A 16,739-nucleotide genomic window follows, 5' to 3' on the forward strand; every position below is an offset into this window, starting at 1 on the left:
ATGTTAGAGCTACAGACATTTGCAGAAGGGAAAAAAAAAGACAACCTTATTATATTTACTTGCATGAAAATCACAAGTCTTTCCTTTATACTTCTAACGGATATTTTTTCAATTCGATTAAAGGAATTGCATTTAGTATCTGCATATTTATCAACTGTTGTCTGTTGTCCCCTGTTTTAGAGACAAGGTAAGTACTCAGGGTTACTCCTAATAGTCCATGGAATCTTTGCTACCAGCTCACAAAATTATGAAAACAAACTATGAAATAGTATTATGAATGCTAATTATGAAAAAACCACCTCTTACCTTGTTTTAAGCATGTTTGGGAATCAACAATAGTCCTTCTTTACTTTAGTTCTTCCATCTGTAAAACAGGAAAATGAAAATTACATCCTTTAACACAGGAACTCACTGAAGTTATGTTAATAAGCAGCTAAGAAGCATCAGGACACTTGGTAAAACTACCATAGAAAGTATTTCTACACTGACAATACCAGTATTTCTACATTCAGGATTAAGCTTGAATCTTGCAAAAGGAACAAAAGGGAAGGTCATGCCTCAAACAAAGAAAACTAAAGTAAATATCAAATTACTACTCATTTTCTAGGTACCAACCATTCAGGTGTTAAATTAGGCAGGGACTGTGACAAAAATTATGTGAGATCTTGCCATTAAAGGCACTTTTGAATGACATACAGTGAACGGGGTCACATTAAGATTGCAAAGATTTCTAGCATTTTCTATCATTTATACTTTTCCTTTTGCATCCAAAGGAAATCTTTCATAACGCTAAAGGATTGTTTTATTCCACTTTTATAATTTATTTCAGAGTCCAACACAGTCAACTTTCTTCCACTGATGGAGATCCCAACTCTTCACAGGAAGTCTCTAAGCTCTTACATCTCAAAGTTAGTTGAGAGTACTTTGATATTCTGTAATGCATGCTCATCATGTTTTTGTCATAGAACTGAAACAACTCTGAATCAACAGGTATAAATATATTCCATCATAACATTAATAATTCCAGCCAAATTGGGCTTTTGTACTCTATTAAACAAGCAAATATACTAATGACAAAAGAGGTACAAAGAGTAATTTAGTGGAAAATGAAACTCTATAGTCTATATTCTCAAAAACATTCTAGTTTCTACTTCTCAATGGAATAGTTTTGCAGGGATTTTGCACTTGAATAACTTGGAAATTTTCTGCCTTTAAATTTTTGTTTTTATTTTGTATTTTATTTTTGAATGAGTAACTCAGACTATGAGTCAGGAAGAGGACGTTTGAGAGCTAACATACTGTTTTCTGTATGCTGTGAAATCAACATGTGATCAAATATCTTTTGTATCGGTCACCAATTTCCTTTTTGTTTACCATAAACTTTCTGGAAGGACAGAGGGGAGAGGAAAGCAACCAGTCTTGTAAATAAATGCAAACTACCTTTAGAGGACAGAGGGAATTAGTTGCCTAGCACACATGGCAATCGGTTACTTCCTGAAGGATGGTGTTTCATGCATTGCCAAGAAATAAAATAGTATTGATTGTAAAATTATCTATCCCTGTTACTCTTACTGGTTCTTTACCAGGCTAACCCTTTCAACAAAAATGGTCTAATACATTCACAAGTATTTTAAAATTGAAGTTTCTTTTGCACCTCTGCTATCTGTCAATGTTCTGTTATTTTAACCATGGCTTATGTCAGTAGTTGAGGGTCTTGCAATCTTCTGTTTCTAACATCCAAGAGATAAAAATATTTCAATTTTATAGACCAGGCAATAAAATATATTGAGAAGACCAGAGGAGCAAAAGAGTTAGGTGCCCTACCACTCATGGAAAATCATAGACCAAAATTTGGCATTAGGCTTCTAAACAATGCATGGGCCAATGTTGTAGTCAGAAGTCACTTTGAGCTAGCAGAGGTTTGGCAAGCCCTGATAACTGCATGTCATGGTCCCTTTGCCTTCTCCTAGAGTAAAATCATCCTTTTCTCAAAAATTCGTTTGGAAGAGAGGTGTACAGCCTCTTCTGCCTCCCTTACTCCAATGTCAGTGGTTAAAGACTCCACTGGCCTGTGAGAACATACTTGTAGTTCCATTCTCTAATTGTGAGGAACTTGCAATTCCCAGTTAATTATTTTACTACAAGGCTGCCTACTGTTGAAATTGTGACTTTTTGATTGGCAAAATACAGAAGGAAATAGCAAGCATGAGCATGGCTGGTTAGGTGCAATCATAGGAGGAAAAGCTATGAACTATTTTCTGCTCCTCTGAACACTTAATACGTGAGACTTAAGTATTCATTGAATTCAGATAATATTTACTTAAGCCACTAGTCAATATTTTCCTCATTAAGGATGGCAGGATTTGACCCATTCCACAATCAGTCCAGTGGCACCATGTAAATAACATAGTTTTTAACTCACATTTTTCATACAGAAGGTTTCCTTAAGCAAATGGAATGAAATTTACAGATGCAGCACACATAATATTTAGATGTAATATTAGCTCTATCAGGAAGAAAAAATCCTGAAAGTTAACAAAAATTGATTGATGTTCCCAGACTGGATGTGTCTGTAATTTTTTGCACGATAGCAATATGGAATGTGTTAACTCCATGAACACCAGTGTCTCCTTTACAACTGCTGTTGCTATTCTAACCACATTATCAACCTCACACATGTTTACCTCAGGGATATTTAGCCAGCCATAATTGACTTTTGCACAAAAACAAAGCTGTAGGCAAGGTTTAATCCTTTTGGGCTTGCCTTCTCACTAAAATAAACAAGTATCTAAGAGAATTGTAACTAGATCAAGTATAAAATCAGAGCATGGGGTGAACCTGTTCAGTCTTTTTCAATTTTATAATTCTTAAAATTTTAATAATTAGGATTCTGGAAATTAACAATACCTTCTCATGTAAGATATTACAAATAAACAGACAACTCAGCTTTTCTACTTCCAATAACAGCAATTTCTCAATAATTAAATTGGTTATTTTACCATGTCAGACTCCTTCATGAAGGTGGAGTTTAAAAAAGCCTCACTGCTATACTAATATCACACTAAACTTCAGCTGATAAGGTTAGTGCCAGGTAGCACTGATTGCACATAAACTCTGGGTGAGATTAATTTTGCTTAATAGGGCAGGTGGTGTCATGGTTTAACCCCAGCTGTCAACTCAGCCCCACATAGCCATCCACTCCCTCTCCTGCCCAAGAGGATAGCAGAGAGAATCAGGAGGGCAAAAGTGAGCAAAGGCATGGGTTGAGATAAAGAGAGTTCAGTTGGTAAAGAAAAGCTGTGTATGCAAGCAAAGGCAGGAATTCATTCAGCACTTCCCATGCTCAGGCAGGTGTTCAGCCTGCCAGGAAACCAGGGCCCCATCACGCGTAACAGTGACTTGGGAAGACAAATGCCATCACTACAAATGTCCTCCTCTTCCTTCTCTTTACCCCAGCTCATATGGCTCCCCAAGTTCATATGGTGAACATGACTCCATATGGTCTGGGATATCCCTTGGGTCAGCGAGGGTTAGCTGTCCCCACTATGTTCCCTCCCAGCTCCTTGTGCACCCCCAGCCTCCTCACTAGTGGGTTGGGGTGAGAAGCAGAAAAGCTTTTGAGTGTGTGTAGGTGCTGCTCATCAGTAACAAAATCATCTCTGAATTATCAACACTATTTTGGTCACAAATCCAAAACACAGCCCCATACCAGCTACTGTGAAGAAAATTAACTCTGTTCCAGACAAAACCAGCATAGGTGGCTTAGACTGGTGTTCAGGAGATCCTTTCACCTGATGCTACCATGGAAAGAAAGCAGGCCTGCCCTGCTTTTACTCACACTCCCTATTCCCAGTCCTGCACAGATTTCTGTCTTGTCCTAATACCTACATTTGTATGAATATATGGCAAATTGTTCAGGGAGCTGATCTGGCTGAAAACCAGCCCTTTTCCCCTGAGCTTAGCTTTTGCACAGATCCACTCACCACACAGTGCATTCTCACACTTTGTGATGAGCACATGAAGAGGGGGAAAGACTCCAAGACTGCTGCTTCTGACAGCAGGGCCAGCTTAAACTAGTAATTCATCTTTGTCCTCAGATAGTTGGAAAGAAGATTATTCTGGAGTTGCATCTCTTTTCTTCACTGACAGCAAAAGAAGCTCAAAAAACTAGCTTGAGCTTAAATTTTTAATTGCAGATAGTTGAAGTGAGAGGGATCTCATCCATGAGCACAGCAATCCATACTAGGATAAAAATCTAAAACGAAGTCAGGTCAATCATCTTAAGTGTGGGTAAAGGCAATCAGCCCTAAGCTGTGCAATAGATAAGATTGTAGGACACTTGGGATAAAATTGTTGCTTCATAAAAATGAACAGCAAAACTTCCTGTTGATGTAGAGTGCATAAGAATTTAATTCTCCTGTCCTATGTTTGAGCTTGTTTTTATCCATTTCTTGGCTCTTAACAAATCAATTAATATATCTCTCCTTTCTCCAGCTGTAAAATGGACATTTCTGGGACTGTAGGTAAAATGCTTTCTAATAACATATATGAAGGAATTATTTAAGTGTTGAGTATATTATTATCTACTGACAAGTCATCTGCTCTGCTAGGAGAGCAATTACAGAAAATGTTCTATATATTTATATGCAGAAAAATCTAGATTTAAGTGAAAAGATTGAAGGGGGAGAAAGAGTGATTTCCTTAATTTACCCTTTCATATTTAAAACTTTGTATAAAAGCTTTTGTAAACAGTCTCTGACCTATGTTACGAATTCTATTCCCTGCGAGAAAAAAAAGAAACACTTAACACAAGCCATAAGCTTACTCAGGTATATGGATAACTTTCATCACTACAGTCAAGTAACTGGTCCAGCTGAATGCATATGTGGAAACAAGTAGCAGGTTTTAACCAAAGAATGATATTCTACACTTAAAGTGATAGAGTTTGATTTTCTAAATATAGCAATTTCAGGTGTTCCTAGCAGATATAATAATTTTAAACAAATGTGTTTGTGTGTTGGGAGGTGTTGTAATGAGTTAAGCATGATATCACTGTTTTACTCAAAAAACAACAATCATGGTATGAAAGCCTATAAAGAGTTCATAGATACTGTGGCCTTTTCCTATTTCACTTGTTTTCTTCTGAAAATCTATGAAGATGTCATTGACTATGAGATCTTTGAACTGGACGCCTTAAAGTATTACTGTAGCTTTGAAGAATGAAGAACAACTTTGCTTTATCATTAGTACATTGCACTCACAGACAGTTAGAGCAACTGAGTAGTCTTGGGAGAGGGAGCAAAATGCCAGTCTCACGAGAAGTCCATGACAAAACTCTGCCTCCCTTTAAGGAATTCAAACACTACTCAAAGCAAGACAGGAAAGGATCACAAACATCTGGATATGTAAGGCTGGAGATGACTGAAACTAAGATGGAAGCAATAAGAAGAGTAATAACAACTGAACTGTTGTTCAGAAATAGAAATCTTTTCTAAAGGATGTAAAGACATATGAGAAATCCAAAAAGTGTAGAAAAAGAGTTCAAAAAACTCTTGTTCAAAAAATTCTGTGAGTACAGAAATCCATAAGAATGTCAGCTTTAAAAAAATGTGCACCTTCAATATGTAGTTAGAGCTGAAAGCTCAAAAAAGTACAAAGCTGAGTCTGGTTACATGTTAGAAGAAAATCCATGTTTCTCTCATTGACTGTATTCTGTAGTGATGAGAATCTCAAACAACCATATTTGATGAATAAAAATAAGTGTTCTGTGAAACATATATCCACACACATTGTAATTTCTGTCATCAAATTATTTAGAGGACAGAATGGTTGGGGTTGGAAGGGACCTCTGGAGGTCACGTGGCCCAACCTTCCATTCACGAAGGGTCACCTAGAGCTGTTTGCCCTTGACCATGTCCAGATGGCTTTTGAGCATCTCTGAGGATAGAGCAGGGAATTTAATACCACAGCTCCATATCTGTCTCTACAGATACATTGCCATACCACAGAAAGATGAGGAGGACTTCTGAAATTTCCTCAAAATCTTTTTATAGACCTCAGAAAAATCTGGAGCATATTAAACCACAATGTCAAATGGTGTTGAGACAAGTTCTTTCATTAAGGGTGCAACAACCCCTTCTGCAGACGATGAGTCTGGGAATAGAATGCTGTAGGACATATGTCGGAAATGTGAATATAGCTCAGTTCAAACTCTTGTATAAAAATTAGACTAGGTGTATTGAAACTAGAGGGATTGAAAACACATACAGTTGAGCCTGCATTGAAACAAACACTTCATAGAAAATATAAAGAGTATATAAATACATGCATTAAAGTTAAATACCTTATTATTCATCACCAATTTTTAATACATCGAGATTTTTCTCATATACTTCTGTAGTTTCAGACAACTAGAAACACCTTTTGCTCAAATTCTTAAAAGACAGATTACTCCTATATTGGAGTGTTATAGGCCATCACCAGGCTAAAATCATTAAGAGGTGGTCACCTGTTTCATTATAGTGTTTCTAAAGCAGCCCAGAGTACTTGCAAAGCTAAAATTTGTTTTCTTGCATATGAAAAGATAAAAATCTTTTCACTGTATTTTAAATCACATGTGAAATCAAATTGCATTTTGAGAATATTAAATCAAGTCACAATTGGTTGTACAAGTTCTCATTCACCACTGTTATTTAGGAATGCAAACGCAGAAAGCAGCAATTTAACTAAGTAACATCTAAGATGTTTTGGGTTTCAAAACAATTCTACAGGTCAGTAGGTTAGTAAATTCAATGTAAGCTCTAAACAACATCAGAAATTCATGCTGGTTGTAGCACACAGTGGCAAGCAATGTAATGGAGTGGAGTACTCATTCTACTCAGCATCCTCCAGCAGAGTAAGCCAGGACACAATAGCATCTAGAACATCCTCTGGAGCAATCCACAAGGCTTCCTCAATACTCTACTGAAGTCTATCTGCTGCCATGCCCATCAGTTTATTAACAGCATTGAAACTGAGGACAGCATGGCAGCCAGTTATTTCATATCTTAGGGAAATACACTTTTTAATGAGTAAATTCTCCCCTCTCCAAACCTTTCCACTTCAATTATAACATTTGTATTTTGATCTCACATAACCTATTTTCCATGTAGGTTGTAAAATGTCTAGTCCATTGGGAACTATTCAATGTATAAATAAATAATCAATGTTCTGTATGCTACTGTGAAGGAACAAGATTCAGGATGGGAGAGGTTCCAGGTGTGGAGAAAAACATACAGCGATTGACAGGACTTTATTGTATGGACCTTACAGTTATTATATGGACTTTACTGCTATTATGTGGTTTCATTGTATCCACACTACACATTGCACAGCCTGGGCATGCCTGGGCTTGCCACGAGTTTGCCTGCTCCCTGCTTCCCCGCTCCCCTCTCTGATAGGCTGCAGAAGCTGCAGAGAGGAGACAGTTACCACTTGCCCTTTCCTTCCCCGGTTTCTCCCACGTTCCTCCCCCTTTGCCTGTGTCCCTATCCCGATTTGTTCCCCCGTTTGTCTGTCTCATGCTCCACCCCATGTTCTAGCCCTTTCCCCGCCTAAACCCATAAAACCTCTGGACACCTCAATAAAGTATCCCAGTTGCATCTCTACCTTTTCTCTAGACCCGTCTGTGCTGTGTCACGGCCCCATCTCCCCTCGGACCATGGCGTGCTACAATGTATGTCTGTTAATGACACCACAAATATATTAATCTCAACCATCTACTTATCAATGTTGTTGTCCATATCAACATGTCTGTAAAAAATTGCAATGGACAATGGCTGGCTAACCATTTAGGACAGAGCAAGGAGAAACCTGTAATTCAAGATTGTACCAGAATTTGTATAACTACAAGCTTCACAAAGAGGTAAGTCTCCTGCCTCTGCTTCTCTTTTAAATTTCTGCCATGTAGCATGATCAAGAGGTTATGCATCTGGTTTCCAGTTTTCCCATATGCTAGCCAGAGTTTATCCATTTTTTTTCTGGGGTGGCTGCAGGCCTTTCCCTCCCCATGTCCTTTATTCTACTTCCAGCTGCCCTGAACTCTGATTAGTAAGTTAGCAGTCTATGCTGCAATCGGTTTCCTAGCTCATTTCTACTCCTACAAAAAAAAAAAAATCTTATTATTTTTAAATTTTTTATTACCCAGATCAATACAATCAGAGTTCTGCATCTGTCTCGCCTCCACTCACCAAGCCAGCCAGTGTGGGGACCAGCTAGTTTCTCAGTAATGTTCCTCAGTAACGTTCATGCCAAGAGAGTGATTTTTTTCCCCCCACACTAAGTTCATCTTAATGACTTCCTCTGAGATGCCAGGGGTAGCCTTGCTTCCCTTTGCCACAACTCTCTGTGTCTGTCCTGCTTTATAAAATGATGCCTTCCAATTTTAGGCCCATATTTTTCCCACAAGTAGTGAATGCTCTGTTAATCCTTAGGAATGAGCCTCCCAAGAAGGCTGTAACTTCTATTTTAAGGAAGATTTCAGTCTGGGTGAATGAGTTTTATGACCACAGCTAGTACTATTTCTAATATGCCTTTGTTATCTAAGGTTTGGTAGAAGGTCATGGAGGTTTGAATTCTGGACCACCTTACCAGAAATCATCTGCCTGAAGAGTTTTCAACTACCCATCCTGTTAGAGAGATGACCCTGCATTACTCTGGGTGTTTTCTGGGTTTACAGAAGTCCTTATATCAGTAAGAGAATTTTCTGTTAATATTTCATGTACTTGTCAGACTTGACATACTTCCTTCATCTCCATGTGTTTAGAAGAGCTACATTTTTCATTATTCCAATACAAGATTCTGCCTAATACATGACAACACTGAGAAATACACTTCTAGGCATTCAACCCAATATTTACACTGCTTTTTGGGGAAACTGTATAACTATAAAACCAGCTGAAAAGAATCCATGGTGTGTCTACTCAAAGTATTCTGGAATAAAATCTCCTCTTCCTCTCTTCCAAAGAATCCTAATATTCAAAGAATCCTAATATTAAGATTGGGAAAATTTATTTAAGTGTTAAAGGCATGTCCCAACAAACAGTAAAATAATCAAATAAAATAAGTTTCATTTTTGTTAAACCATTGTCAAGATTACTTCCACTAATATGAAAACCAAATTCTGAAATTAGAGTTGAAATTTAATCAGGAATAGAGAGTATCATTTTCCCTGGGAAAAAATGTGCATTTTCAGTCCACACTAAGGAAGGGAGGAAGTAAAGTTAAGATACCTACAAAATAAAAGGAATCCCGTTTGAAACAAGAATCCTGGATTTGTAGAATCACCACAGTTTCTTAAAATTTGAGTCTGATTTTTCCCAACATCAGCTTATTCAATTAATTATAATTCCTTTCTTGTATAGTACATTTAAAATCACTTGATCTAAAAAATTCATAAAAATAATATTTTTAAAAATGTTGGTGTTAATATGCCAATAACATATCAAACATATTCTGTATGTTTTTGCTTGCTGTATTCCCAGATTGACTATAAGGCTATAAAGAGTAAATAGCTCACTTAATGTTCAGCTTTTCTTGTTTAAACTTGATGAGATTTGAATTATATTTTAAAGAAACTCCTTGGAAACCCTACAACTATCTAAAAAAAAAAAAGTACAATTCAATGTCTAATAAAAGGCAGAGCACTATTTCAAGTTTAGGAGATTAAATCTACTGGACATCTGAATCTAATCCGGTATTTACGTGATTAAAAAGGATACCCAGAAAAAACAAGCAATAATTTAGGTACATAACTTTCGATAGCAAAGTTTGAAAAATTACCTAAAAATCTATGTAAAAGGACGAAAAAAACTCCAATCAGTATGCATAAACTGTGGCTGCCTCTGATAGATGACTGCGATAAAATAAAGGCACCGAGTCAGGAGAGTATTTTTGCCCTGAGCTGCCCACTACCAAACTGAAAGCCCAGGGGGTAGCTTGAGGACCAGAAGGACAATTTTTTTCCATGTTATGCAATTATATTGTACAGGTATTCTCATATATGTTAATCTAGGATTAACAAGTAATTGATTTTGAGATAAAAAGGGGAGAGTTACCTCTAGAGTAGCACAAGATCATTGTTTACTGCATGTCACTGTGAGCACAGGTAAACACAGTTCAAAAAATTACTCTTCCAAAATCACCTAGAATCAATCTTTGAAATCATGTCACAGGGAAAAAATTTCTCACGAGCAACTAGACAGAATTTCCTCTGAGATTTATGTAATGAAAAGCAACAACTATACCTATCTTCACAAAAGTGTATGTCACCATACAGGAGAAACCCACATCTAATTATTCACCAGAAAATGGCCTCTCTGACATAAACAGGGAAAATTGTTTCATAAATCAATTTCGTGCTAACCTTCTAAACAAAAATGCACCACACATTTGAGATGCAATTATTTTGCCTTGTACATCACAGGATAAGGTGACTTGCTATTCAAGGGAAGGAGAGGTGAGAGTTGCTCTTTGTTCCCTGCATTGTACGTGATAGTCTATTATCAGAGAAATTATAAACATTCACAACAAATACATGGTCCTCGACCCTCATGCACAGGCTCATCTGCAATCCCTCCATGCAGCATTTCTTCACATCAGGGTCGGTGACAAGCTCAGCACCATCCCACAGCAGCAACTCTTGTCTGTGCCTTGTTTATCCCCCTCCCACTGAGCACACCACATAAATAATTTAGACCCAGCCTTTTTTGTTGTATATATGGGGTTAGTGGACATTTACATCTGCTTTCCAGAAGCTTCTGGAGTGAGGAGTACTTAAGTCAGAAGCCTATTTTATTAATATTTTTATATTGTATCATCTTCTTCAAATAGGAAAATAATCATAAGGATGAATCAGTGCATGCTTCTAAAGAAAGAATGATGCAAGCACTACTATTTATACTGTCCTAATACTGCTGCACTATTTTCCCCACTTCCTAAGATTGCATTAGGGAGTTTACAAAGAGTTACCTAAATGAAAAGCTCTTGCCTGGATTTCAGGGAGTAGTATGAAAAGACAACCATGAATGGGAGGTGGTAAGTCAAGATGGTTTTGGTCGAGAGAGTTAATTTTCTTCATAGTAGCTAGTATGGGGCTGTGTTTTGTATTTGAGACCAAAACACTGTTGATAAAAGAGATTTTTTTAGATATTGTTGAGCAGTGCTTGCACAGGGTCAAGGCCTTTTCTGCTCCTCATGCCACGCCGCCCCAGTGAGGAGGCTGGGGGTGCACAAGGAATTGGGAGGTGACAGGTGACACAGCCAGGACAGCTGACCCTAATTAACCAAAGGGATATTCCACACAATATGGCATTTAAAGCTAGAGGAAAGTAGGAGAAAGGTGGGAGATATTTGGAGTGATGGTATTTGACTTCACACGTCACCATTATGCATGATGGATCACTGCTTTCCTAGGGACAGGTGAACACTTGCCCATGGGAAGTGGTGAATAAATTTCTTGTTTTGCTTTACCTATTGAACTGTCATTAGCTCAACCCACGAATTTTCTCACTTTTACCCTTCTGATTCTCTCCCTCATCCCATCGGGGGAGTGAGTGAGTGGTTGTATGGGCCTGGGGTTAAATCATGACACAAACTAATGGCTTATGGCAATCACACCCTTCAAAGGGGTCTGTAATGCTCCTACTTCTACATGTTCAGTTTAGACACACTTGTTTTCTGTGAGTGTGCTCTAGTCATCAGTATCAATTTTGCCCCTTTACTGTACTTGTTTCTTTACATCATACAGAAATTTTCTTGGCTTGGCCACTCCCCATGACAGGGATGATTTGGCTGAAGTTATTTAAAACCTGATTTTCTCTCACAGTACCAGGAGCACACAAGAGTAAATTCTTGAGCTGTCCATGAACCCAAGTGCAGCAAGTCCAAAGCTGCCTTGGGAAGAGGCTGCTTTTTATCAACATCTTTTAGTCAACAGAAGTGAAATAAGCTGCAAGGAAGTGTTTTCTTGATGAGACGACTATAAATCAATAAATAAGGGATTAGAGGGATATTCAAAATGAAGGTGTCAACATGGGAGCACACAGACAAGTCAGCATGAATGAAGGAAGCTAGTGGTTTTACCGGAGATGAGACCATTTGCATAATACATCAGTTTATACTTTCATAAGGATAAACATAAAGATGAAAATGTATTTGCTTAAATCTGAGCTCATTAAATAGTAAATATCAAATTATTAATAGTTAGCTTAGGCAATCTTTGTGGGGGAGGGAATAAATTTACAAAATTACTTGGCTTTGCCCTGCCAAATCTGACACCGACACACTAACTAACAACTTCTTTACTTCATTACTAATTTTGGTTTTAAATCCTGAGGCCATGGTTTCTTTAGTGCAGTGTTGTGATAAATTCACCACTGATTTAAAATATACAAGTCTGCATCTGACTGTAATATTTACAAGTTATAATATTAATACTTTAAATGCTGATGATAAATTAATAAATACCATTGCTGGCATGAAATAGGTGAATGACAGGGGTCAAAATATATAAATTGTGGCCACTTCATCATCTCATGTCAAATCAAAAATCATTATGCTTTTCTCCATCACATCATCCTATTCCACTTTCATCTTCATATATATTATTTTTGCTTTTTTCTGGCACGTGACTTGCATTCAACTAAGTAATAGCACTCCAGATTTGGTAAGTGGTCTGCTCTAGTTTTACATCGCAGCACAATATGCCACATATTAGCAAACTAGACAATGATCTGGTTTACAGTGTATATTACTCTAAATGTAAAAACACTGCTCATAAATTGTATTTTTTTTTTATATCACTTAGTCTTCTACCACTATTACCTGACTTTAAAAACTGTAGCAATTACACAGTGAAAACAATTTGAAAGTTCACAGCATCCTGCAGGAGATTAGATATTGTAGTGCGCATCCTTAATTCTTTGCAGGATTCAGCAGGCTGCAAATCTGTCAGGGCAGAGTCTGTGGGGAAACTGTACTTTTCTCGGTTGTATATAATCCACATTATACAATGCGATAAGATATAAAATTGTCAGAAGAGTCCAGAGTTGTTCTTAGTTTAAAATTATATGTGCAAAGACAGGAAGACTAAAATAGAATTTGTACATTTTTGGAGCTGAAATTATATTGACAACATGATGCATCATACATTTTAAATCATCAGCTGTCATGGCTAATCTTATGCAGGTGCTGAACAGTAAGCATTTGTGCTAAAATAACAACAGATTGTATATCACCTCTGGTAAGTGTTGGTCTGTGCTTTTATCTAGACACAGTAAACAGAAATAAATAAAAAAATATACAGTATTGTGAACACTCACATGTAGATACAATTTTAAATAAACACTTGAAAATAAAACCTTAACAATACTGACTCCAGTAAATCAATAAAGAACTTTACAGATCCTGGACAGATGGTATTGTCCTACAATATTTCTTCAGAAAGTACACCAGCACAGCAACATCTCCAGATTTTGGCAAATGCGCATTGTGACAACATCATCAGTCCGGCTGTAATTCAGATTTCCCTCCTTTCACAACTTCTGTCCAAAATCCCTATCTTAAGTTTTTTTCTGTAGGATCATCTCTCACCCTCCTTGGAAACCTCTCAAACACGAAAGCCCACAGAACAGCTACCCTTTTGTACAGTGGGAAGACAGCTGGGGGTAACAATTAAAGGAAACTGAGAAGTTAGATTAATATTCTAATAGTAAGGACATTTTAGGGTAAAATGCAGCTGCTACTCCTTGATGGAATGTGGTTGGCAGCTCCACAATGATTCTTATACAACAGCAAGCACCCGCTAAGGGGGACAGAACAGAGGGTGGATTGGAGTGGAGCCACAGCAGCCAGGCTCTGTGGAAATCCTTACAGGGAGGGGAACTCAATGGTACTTTGCAACTGATAAACTGCACAGTACCTGTCAACCAAGGGAGGCAGGAGATGTCCTGCTTCTGAGCCAGCATTGATGGTGAAATCATTCTCCTCAGATGAACTTGGTTCATTAAAGCCTAACTGTAATATTAACGCACACCTCCATCCCAAAGTTACCTGCCTCCTCTGTCAGAAAAAGAACTTAAACCTTGAAATAATGGGAACCACATGACTAAATAGATCATTAGAGGTAACCAACTTGTTGACAGGTGATACGGCTGGGGGAGATATGTGTAAAACACACAGAGAATGGTGACAGTGCATTGGTTTTAGTGGAGTTAACATATGTTGCACTTCAAATATTGAGAATTTAATTAAAGCAAGAGTATGCTCTTTAAGAATGTATTCTTATCTAATCGTGACTATGCTCCAGTGCAGAGGCTTTTCAACTTCTTTTTAACATCACTGAACAACAGAACTTCTCTTCAATGTATTTATAGCTTGACAGATGTAAACTTTTAATTTGATGACTTCACATTTTTGGTCGTTATTTGAGAGCTAAAAGTGCAGAGGCCAAAAGGTGACAACTTCTTTTACGTGGTTATTACCTGCAGCTCATGCTGAGAAAGAGTCTTCAGAAACGCAAACTTTAGGGCCATACCTCACACCTGTCCCTAGGATAGTTGCTGCTGCTCCCTCCCACAGAAATTTCTCATGCTGTTAGTACAGTACATGATTTATAATATTGGAACCAAAAGAAAATCTCTACTTCTCACTCTTTCCTTTTAAATGTTTAATAGTGAATTCAGTGCTTGTCAAAATTACTGGAATCACAGCCCTTGTTCTGGCTGCAGGACTCACAGAAACCAGGAGCTTCCACACTCTACCCCACTCACTTTGACCAGGTGTAAGGAATGGCCACAGGAGTAGTTGCTTTTCAGGCTGGTCCAGGATAAGTGTTTATATTCCCTGCACTGAACACCTTTGCCTTGTTGCAGGTCAAGGAATTACAAACTCTCTCATCATTTAAGAACTAACCTCTGATTTCACAGAAAGCCATGATTGTTTGTCTGCTCATGTAATAGGACCAAGGTTTAGTCTTAATAGATTAAGCCACAATCGTTAACTCACTGACATCCATAACAGAAAAAACCAAAGGATGGTAAGGCCAAGTGGGTGATTTCTTACTTTGATTTATTCACTGGAAATAGGTTGGAGCTATCACAAGAGTGAAGGAAGTAGATTTGTATTTGTAGATCCCCATCAATCCCATTGCAGATGAAGCTGTGCTGGCTGCATAGGTTGCTGATTCCAGCCCCACCTGCCAGTCCCACTGCTGCAGCCCACCAGCTCCTCCAGCCTGCTGGCAGAAGGGTTTGGATGGCCATCTCCCCACCATTCCTGGCAGATCCAGCCAGATTAGCCGATACTCTTAGGTTATTTGGCTCATTTTAATCAAGATGTGTTTGGGAGCAACTACACCAGCAACTCGGCAGCAGGCCTGTGGCAGAGGCAGCCCTCACATCAGCAAAGGGAGAGAGTTACAGGTAGCTGGGGCTGCCTGGAGTCATCACCTCCTCAACTGGCCCCAGAGCACCTGGAAAAGGGTGCACAGGCACCAGGTGAGTCTCACTGGGTGAGCCCAGTTCAAACTTATTACTTCACAAGCAATCAAATAATCATCAGCTGATAACTACTTTTGGATATCGTGGATCTGACTGATTCAGACAAGAGACCAGAACTGAAACTCTCTGTAGTTGATAATCAAAGCTCTAAGCCAGCTAATTCCCTTCTGTTAACACTGCCTACGCTTGCACACATGCACATGTTTTCTCTCTTTTCCCTTTGTCTACCACCCTGAGCTGTAGCTGCAGATCTGAGACAGGGCAGGCTGAGCATTCTATATTCACTGCATTCACTCTGACATGCAGTGAGACCCACTTCTAGCTATTAGGCCCTAGAATATCACTGATGGTAGCAAAGTGAAAAGGTTGATGTTATATTTGTTGACCCAGGCAAGGCAAAAGTGCTTCTACAGTAAAAACCCTTACAATATGTAGCATCAATGAGCATAATATATATTATATTGGTAGGCTTATTCTGTTAAGATACAAGCACAGGGGCTCTTGTGTGTGTTCATAAAGCAGAGTGCTTAGCATAAAAAGATTCTGTTTGTGCATGAAGAAATGAGCCATTTTTTACTTTCCTGTGGCATTACAAATTCCAGCCCTGTCTACCCCTTTTTGGGTAGTAAATCACTGCTTCTTTAGCAAAGATTCAGATCCACAGGCTTTTGCAGCTCCCTTTCAAACTTTCAACAGCGTATTTAGACTGATCTTATAACAAAAGTTACATCATGTGGTAGCACACAAGTAACAATAGTATTATTTCTATATACCCAGAAGTTTTAGAAAAAAAATTATTTCTTTTAGAAGGATCCAAAATTCAGTCGCAAAAGTGAACAGCAGCCAAGAGCTCCCATAAGAAAAGAGGGGGCCTAGATGATGACTATTGAAGTCTCAGTTGTGGACAGTCTAGGTAACAAGTACAGAGCTTCAACTGCTAGGAAGAATTCAGGCACCTCTCCAAAGAATTTAATAAGGTAATCCACTCCCAATTAAATTAAACTTAAACTTGTACATGTGAGGAATCCAGATTCAATACCTTAATAGTAGCAAACTCTTGTGTTGATTTTTCCAGCTTCAGCTGAAGTTAATCAGAAAGCACTCAGACTTGGGTCCCAAGTCTCTTGACCTGCAGACACCAGCTGGAATGCCAGAAAAGCTTTCAGCCAGGAACGCAGGAAAATACAGAGTATCTTTTCAGCT

The 16,739-nt window shown here is 38.2% G+C and overlaps 1 protein-coding gene across 1 annotated transcript in view; it reads right to left on the minus strand.

The window, feature by feature from the left end:
* Positions 1-341: 341 nt before the first annotated feature.
* Positions 342-16,739, minus strand: part of EIPR1 (EARP complex and GARP complex interacting protein 1) — a 145,399-nt gene continuing 129,001 nt past the window's right edge. Inside the window, exon 10 of the mRNA XM_032683728.1 lies at positions 342-364. The gene's annotated coding sequence lies outside the window, so the exon portion shown is untranslated. The remainder of the gene's footprint in view (positions 365-16,739) is intronic.

The sequence above is a fragment of the Chiroxiphia lanceolata genome, chromosome 3 (genome assembly GCF_009829145.1).
Source record: "Chiroxiphia lanceolata isolate bChiLan1 chromosome 3, bChiLan1.pri, whole genome shotgun sequence".
Lineage (NCBI taxonomy): Eukaryota > Metazoa > Chordata > Aves > Passeriformes > Pipridae > Chiroxiphia > Chiroxiphia lanceolata.